The sequence below is a fragment of the Delphinapterus leucas genome, chromosome 21 (assembly GCF_059928025.1).
Source record: "Delphinapterus leucas isolate spDelLeu-1000000601 "Yukka" chromosome 21, BTC_Dleu_Yukka2, whole genome shotgun sequence".
In the NCBI taxonomy this organism is placed as follows: domain Eukaryota; kingdom Metazoa; phylum Chordata; class Mammalia; order Artiodactyla; family Monodontidae; genus Delphinapterus; species Delphinapterus leucas.
The window spans coordinates 22096036-22104602 of record NC_143149.1 but is presented as its reverse complement, the minus strand read 5'-3'; the positions used below and the strand labels follow the sequence as shown (position 1 = coordinate 22104602).

At 43.0% G+C, this 8567-nt stretch overlaps 1 long non-coding RNA gene across 1 annotated transcript in view; it reads right to left on the bottom strand.

The window, feature by feature from the left end:
• LOC115803223 (uncharacterized) overlaps positions 1-8567 on the bottom strand; it is a 116136-nt gene that overhangs the window by 72413 nt on the left and 35156 nt on the right. The window lies entirely within an intron of this gene.

Genomic DNA, 8567 nt, shown 5'->3' with positions numbered 1-8567 from the left:
CTAGGGAAGGGCAGAAGTTTACAACCAGAAAGAGCATGAGTGTGGAGGTGGGCAGAGCTGGGCACAACCCTCGGCTCTACATCTGAGTGACCCTGGCCTTTGTGTTCAGTGACCTTCTATTTCCTTACCTGTGTAATTGGGACAGGGTCATTTAAAGACTAAAATAATAAACTGAAAAAGTAGATAAGGTCTTAACACAGTGCCTGGCCAAATCAGAGGTACACATGTTCATTTTCTGTCCTTTATCTGGACAATAAACCTGTGTTCACTTCCCCAAAACTTTTTTTAATTGTGGTAAAAAAAAACCCACATAACATAAAATGTACCATCTTAACCATTTTTAAGCGTACATTTCAGTAGTGTTAAGTATATTCGCATTGTTGTACAATCAATCTCCAGAACTATTTTCATCTCGGAAAACTGAACCCCTATAGCAATGAAACAACTTCCCATTTTCTCCCTTCCCTCCAATTTTTAATTGAAAAGAACATCAATCACTACTTTGAACAGCTGCCTTAGCAGGTTTTTCTGATGAACTAAATTTCAGATTAAAAAAACAAAAACAGAAGCAAAGACATCAGAGTTGTTTAACAACTCGAAGTTCATAAAGGAGCGAGCAGTGAATTAAACGTGTCAAGAAGACTGATCTGGTAAAACCCCATTTTAAAAAAATCACAAGGGCTCAAAATCGCCATGTCATATCCACGCTGCCAAATAGAAGTGTGCAGCTTCTTTACAAAGACAACATGCAAATATTTCGCAGGTCTATGTGATTGGGGTGGGAGAGAGAACAGGAAGGTCGAGTATACAATAAAGCAGTGTTTTCCGGGCTTCTCTGATGATACGAATCACCCAAGATACTTGTTAAAACTACAAATTCCTGGGCCCCATCCCAGATTCACTGAATCAGAATCTCCAGGTTGGATTCCAAGTATGAAGTTCTAAAACAATGATCTTCTAGAGGGTAAGCGATCTGTATCTAAGCACATGTCCATCTTCCAAAAAAGCTGCCTGGTAATGCCGATGACAAAATACAAAACAAGAAACTGAGTACAGCAGCTCCAATCTGTCAGCCCCCGAGAAGTGAACTGAAATGTTCATTCCAAGCACTGAGCCGCAATTAGCCACAAATGCAGCTAATTGTTAGGGAACACTGTTAGGGGCGCTTGGAACAGAATCAGGGACACAGTGCCTGTAGGATTCGGGTAGAAATGAACTAACAGCACAGGTTCTAAATATAACATGGGGGAGGGGAACACCCCCCATACACACCCATGTCCCAGTGACCCTTCAAACTTCCAGAAGAAAAAAGTGTAACTTTTCAAAACATGTTAGAACATGGAACCAGTCTATAACACATGGCTCTAGGTGTTCTTTGATAGTGAAAACATTACTAGCTTTGCATCAAGATGGCGACTGAAAACAAAGAAAAGCTAAGCACCACCTCCTAGAAAGACCTCCCACTCCCACCTGGGGCAGCTGGTCCCGGGCGCCGGACCCGCTGCAAGCAACCAAGCCAATAAGAAGGGACGATCCTGTGGGCACCAGCGGGAACTGGGCATGGGCACTGAAATGTAAAACCAAACCACAAGAAGAAGTTAACTCTGATTCCGAGCTGGGGCGTAGCTCTGTGGTTTTGTGCCTATAAAGCCCCCAGCCCTGTGCCCCCAGCCTAGCTCCCATTAGGATGGATTCTAAGAGAACCACCCCCCATAGGCTTCTACCCTGATTATTCCACACTCAATTACAAGTAAGACTTTTTTTTTTTTGCAGTACGCGGGCCTCTCACTGTTGTGGCCTCTCCCGTTGCAGAGCACAGGCTCCAGACGCGCAGGCTCAGCGGCCATGGCTCACGGGCCCAGCCACTCCGCGGCATGTGGGATCTTCCCGGACCGGGGCACGAACCCGTGTCCCCTGCATCAGCAGGCGGACTCTCAACCACTGCGCCACCAGGGAAGCCCCAAGTAAGACTTTTAATGCCACCATCCATAACCATCATCCTTGCTCAATGTTTTTAATTTATTCTCTTGATTCCAATACCTCTGACATTTATCAAAAAAGAAGAATACAAAAGAAACACTTCCTTGCAAAGTTCAATCAATGCTCTCAATTTGCTGAAAGGGTTTTTTTAAATTTCTGGACATGTCTTTCACTTCCAGTAGTCCAAGCATTGACTCACATTCAATTCATCTTGCCAGATTTTCCATTGCTTTCCTTTCTTCTTGTTGAAGGAACAGTAGACTGTGCTTAACCGAAGTCATTTAGAAGGCCATGGTGTGGATGCAGGAGAAAGTGAGGATTGTATCAAACCACGTGCGCCACATTTAAAGAAATCCCGTGTGTGTCTAAATTCTAGACAGAGCCACCCTGGCCTCAGATAAAACTGCCTGTTTCAGTTCCTGCTTCCTCCAGATCTGCATTACTGAATTTTGGTGTATCCTTATGAATGAATGCTGTTCAAGTCACTGATAAAGAGCACAAACCAGGGTTTCCCTGGTGGCGCAGTGGTTGAGAATCTGCCTGCCAATGCAGGGGACACGGGTTCGAGCCCTGGTCTGGGAAGATCCCAAGTGCCGCGGAGCAGCTAGGCCCGTGAGCCACAACTACTGAGCCTGCGTGTCTGGAGCCTGTGCTCCACAACAAGAGAGGCCGCAATCGTGAGAGGCCCGCGCACTGCGATGAAGAGTGGCCCCCACTTGCCGCAACTAGAGAAGGCCCTCACACAGAAATGAGGACCCAACACAGCCATAAATAAATAAATAAAGGAATTCCTTTAAAAAAAAAAAAAAAGACACTGACATCCTTAAAGAGTAAAGCTCACTGTGTTGCTGCACGTATCTGATTAAAAAAAAAAAAAAAAGCACAAACCATTGTAAATCCCTTTTGCTATTGCAACATTTCATACGTCTGCTGCTGCTGGATCGTGGGTCAACTGTAAAGGAAGAGCTATTCAAGGTCAGAGTATGGAGGGCCAGGAAATCCAGAAAGCGTTGAATATGTCTTTGAGGGTCCTTAAGTTCTGAATACGATTCGATTCTCAAAACTGCTCACACTTACAGCATGTTTGCAGTTCCTTAAAATGTACATACTCGATTAAAAATTGTGCCACATTTTCCACAAATACATAGGAAGTGGTCTATCCAGAATAAAGTAGAGTTTTAAGAGCGCTGCATTTCTCTGATAGGACGATCTTAGAAATCACTTGTGGTAGAAGTAAAAAATTAAAGGAACACATTTAAAGGCCAAATTAACCTTTCAAACAACCTGAAAGTAAGATTTGTACTTGGGGGAGGGAAGGCAGATACAGGTATAACTCTATCCTTAGTGCCAAGGAGAAAAGTGATGACAAAAATAATCTTAAACAGCAGAAAGTACATTATTTTTCCAGGCCTTCCCGGTTGTTCTAATTATTCATTGGTCATTGTGTCAAAACAATAGAGATAGAAACCCATATTATTCATAAGGATAGAACTACATATACCAATATTTTATCTGGATTCCACATAGGAAATACCTAGGTACAATAATACGAGAGAAAATACTGGGGAAAAATGAACCTAAATCAGTAACTCCTAGAAACAGGGGGGAAAGCTAAGCCAGTGCAAGCATCTGCTCCCGAATTAATCCCATGGAAATTTCCCAAGCTGATATTATGGGAACTTCGACTCCCCAGAGAGGGCTGCAGTGATTGGGAAAGTTGTGAGCTGGCCCTAGGGGCAAGGAGCCTGGTGACTCACAGGGTCCCTGGAGCTCCGAAGGGATAAAGACAATGAGAATTCAGCAATGAATATTTATAAAACTTTGCTACATTCCAGGCACTAGGCTAAAAGTTTAACCTACATCATCTAATTTAATCCACAATATTCCAATGAGGTACATGCCATTAGTATCCCATTTTACAGACTAAGAAACCAGGTTTTACGAGGTAGAGAGAGTTGTTCAAGTTCACACCGCTAGTCAGTAGCACTTCCGTTCATGGTAGAACTTGCTGGGTCTTCTTAACATTACACAGCGTCCGCTATCTTGTACACACTAGATTACCCACAAGGACGTACTATATAGCACAGGGAGCTATACTCAATATCCTGCACGCACTCCAGAGCGCCAGAGCTCTGTGCTTCTACCATTTTGAACTTCATGTTCCTGTCAAACAGGAGTGTTGCTCCCGGGTTCAGAAGACCCTTCCCCATTTCACCTTTGCTACCCAACCTCTACCTACGTTTCAGTCTCAGCTCTAATGCCTCCTCCTCTGGGAGGCTTCTCTCCCTAGTATTCCCATTGTATCTTAACTGTTCTCAGTCATGGGACTTAACTCCCAGTAATCTGAGTGCCTGGTGACTTGTCATTTTACCCCAGAAGGTATGACTTGTCATTCATACCCCAGGCATGAAACAATGGTGCTCACTCTTGTACCCCTGGTGCTTAGCACGGTGTCTGATACACAGCAGGTGCTCAAAAGATATCCCTTGAATGAATGAATCACCTAACTACTCCATTTACTGTTGAGGAGACAAAAATTCAGAAGGGTCTGTAGCTTGCCCCATGCCACACAGGACGCTGGAGCACAGACATGGAGTACAGGTGAAAAGCCAGGTCTCCTAACCCCTGGCTGGGGCTCCTTCTACTTTGCTGCTGCCACCCTCTTACCCAGAATGTCTCAGTTCCCCCTTCACCATCTCAGTCCTCCCATCCTTGGGGCCCCAGCTCTGTCCCCTCCTTGCTGACACTGACCTCAGAAGGCCTGTTCAAGGTCACATTTTTCAGATAACTGATCACAGGCTACTTTGCGTTAGAAATTCCACTGTGGTTACCAATTGCTTCTAAACCTCTTCTACCCAGAGCTAGCTCTCGTCTGCCCCGCTAGATGCACCTCCACTTCACTTGTAGCCTGTAACAGGGCTCAGGTCAATGTTAATTTGATTTTGCAGCACCAGGCAAAACACAGACAACACTTCCTCTTTCCAAGGGTAATAACAGTGAAACAATAAATGGAGAGCTCTCCACCCACAAGATGGCCTGGGACGGCAACATGGATTCTCATTCCCTCTTCTTGCCTCAGTTCTAAGAATGGCAACACTTAATACCCAGCAACATTAGTCCTAGCGGCCCCGTGTTTCCTGACACCTGGCCACTTCCTCACTGTATATATTGATTTAAGGAGGGGCCTCCGCCATCTCTGTTATTCATACCCATCACTTCCCTTGCCTGTTAGCTATTCTCCAAATTGAGCTATTCAAGCCAATTCATCAGATAACCTCCGGAAACACTGCAGGCTGGTCAAGGGATGAGAACAAATAACATAGAGATTTCAAAGCCATTACCAAGTGATCTGCTAAAGGAAGGAAACTGAACAAAAAGGAGAGGAAGAACTTCAACGAAGCCATTGAAACGTCCCCAGGAGTAATGTAACACAGATGCCAGCAGACAGGAAAGGGCACAGAAAGCCAAGTAGCCAAGGTTGGTGACCCTGTTCATATGAGTTGTCCCTCTGACCCTAAGTCAAGAAAAATAAAAGAGTAAAGCACAGTCTGCCATATATACATTGTCCCAAAGAAGAGGAAATATTAAAATAGATTATTGGAGGGTAAAAAAGCCTGGTTTCAGGAGAAAAATCTTGGCCCATTTCATTCCTCTGTTACATGGTAAATACGTTCATTCATCATCTAGCCACCCTACCTCTTTGAAATTCCATGAAACACTGCCTACTTCATCTTGAAATATCTGTGCTTGGAGGAAAATGTGCAGTTTAAGCACAAAGCTTTAAAATGCCACAGGAGTAATATCAAAAGTCAGCTTCAGGACTTAACGCAACCAGAAAAAAGACCAATAAATCTCAGGTCTGCGTGCATGTGCATTTTAATAAGAGAATTCTTGCGTACAGTATTACAGTTTTGCTTGCCAAACATAAGACACATTCCCGTGTCCTATGCTCATAATTGTAATAAAAGGTCTTACTGTAAACGGTACAGGCAGGAGCAGAAGGGGCATTTTGGATTAAGGAGTTTTATGAAGGAGGCTGACTTACGGTTGCTAGGAAAACTTACCATTGATTTTCCAGCTCAAATCCTGGATTTGAAGCTAGGCAGGTGACTCTCGCTTTCTTACATTTTTTTTCAAACAGTTTTTGGTTTTTTAAAATATTTATTATGTGGAAAGATGTTCTCATCTTTTACTCCCCTGCCCTTATTTTTTACTTGATCGGAGACGCGGTATTTACATTGATATTCATCCACACAATTATCTCTAAGTGCTTAGGAAGGCTCAGATGGTCTTTTCAGGGTTGGAGAAAATAACATTTTCTTCCAAACCGTCACTTCAAAAACACGTTCCCATTCGACATTGCAGCAGGTGATGGGAAAACACTGCAGCATCTTGGATCCTGGAGGCGTGGAAGAAAGCAGACTGCCCTTGGCTCCCAAGGTCAAAGGCAAGCTGAAAGCAGGGCATTGGGCCAGGAGGCTCTTCTGGGATAGGAGTTGGCTCTCCTGCATCCCCACGTGGATGGGACAGGGGCAGAGCAAAAGTTATTTACATACCATTGCAACTGAAATGTCCTATCAGATGGCAACATGGTCCATGGACAGAGGAGGGAATTAGACAAAGGATTTTCTGCTCCTGATCATGAGTAAACGACCTTTACTTTAGGAGGAAGTCAAGGTGAGTTACTTAGTCTCTACTTTCTGTGATTGGAAAAGCACACAGGTACACACACACACCACACTTCACTATTAAAACAATTGAACAGTACTCAGAATGCTTATCTTACATCAATTTTCTATGTGAAGGCCAACATTTATTCTTGCAGTGCAAATTGAATTAAAATTGAAGTTCTTCAAAGGACTACATGACGCCATTCTGATTCACAGGCTATTGTTACTGCCATGGGTTTCTTTAACTTTTAGGAAAGTCTGAAACTCACACTCCTTAGTGGAAAAGGAAGATGAAGTAGCTATCATTACAGTCTACTGGCAAGTGTCCATAATTTAACGTTCCCATTAAGTCATGACTCATCTCTATTTCCCTGGCATTTCTTGGTTGAAAATGTGTCTGACCCCAGGTAAGCACCAAGCCCTTGTCTGCACGCTTGTAGCCTTTCTGCTCCAAGCAGAGGATTCAAGGTCCGCTCCCAGATGCCAGCTGGGACAGCGGCAGTAACCCCACCCAGGGCCTCTGGTCTCCAAGCTGTGCTCAGAGCTGATTTATATCATGTAAATGGATGTTTCAATAAAGAGATTGGTACATTAGCCAAAACTCAGGGACACGTAAAACGTATTAGGTGATTTATCGTCCAACAAGTTTCTTGTGGCGAAGGCAGCTAGAGAAACACTTCCAAAATAAATGTCATTTCAATTCTTAATCTAAAAAGAATCATCATAACCACCACTAGTTTTCCCCTTTACAATTCTGCATTAGCATCTCTAATGGAGCAGGACACTCTAAAACTGGAATGACCTCTGCCCTTGCCAATACCAGTTTTAGGGAAAGTTCTGCACTGTTCGGCATTACAATCACATCTCTCAAAGGTACAAAAGTCCCATCAATTCCCTGGAATTACAGAAACCTGAATATTTGGCATTACTGTGTATACTGTATTAGTACACTTTCAGTCAATAATAATTGCCATTGCTAAAAACGATATTTAATGGGGGTATATTTTTTATCACGTTTAAAGTACCCATGACATTGCATTTTGGAAATAAAAGAGAATGGAAAAATCTCTCATTCCCTGCAGAACCATGATTCTGAGCAACTAGCTCTAAGGAAAAAAATGGTGTAATCGAATTAGCAGTAAAAAATCAATTGCAGTAATAGGAACTTTTAACTTTTTTCATTTGAAAAAAGAGGTACAGATGTTCATGCAGGTGATAGAAAGTTCTGCTGGGAGCAATTGCCAATAGCAGATAACACTTGAGAACTTTCTGTATTCAATTCAGCAGAGTATTATCTACCATCAAGGCTGCCGCTGGCCTCTTGCAGCCTTTGTGCTAATTAGAAAAAGATGTTCTCTGTTTGTTGGAAGATTTTTAATCACAATTTCAATTTCAGTGCTTGTGATTGGTCTGTTCATATTTTCTATGTACCAAAATGTTCATTGCAGCTCTATTTACAATAGCCAGGAGATGGAAGCAACCTAAGTGTCCATCATCGGATGAATGGATAAAGAAGATGTGGCACATATATACAATGGAATACCACTCAGCCATAAAAAGAAACGAAATTGAGTTATTTGTAGTGAGGTGGATGGACCTAGAGTCTGTCATACAGATTGAAGTAAGTCAGAAAGAGAAAGACAAATACCGTATGCTAACACATATATATGGAATCTAAGAAAAAAAAAAGGTCATGAAGAACCTAGGGGTAAGACGGGAATAAAGACACAGACCTACTAGAGAATGGACTTGAGGATATGGGGAGGGGGAAGGGTAAGCTGTGACAAAGCGAGAGAGTGGCATGGACATATATACACTACCAAATGTAAAATAGATAGCTAGTGGGAAGCAGCCACATAGCACAGGGAGATCAGCTCGGTGCTTTGTGACCACCTAGAGGGTTGGGATAGGGAGGGT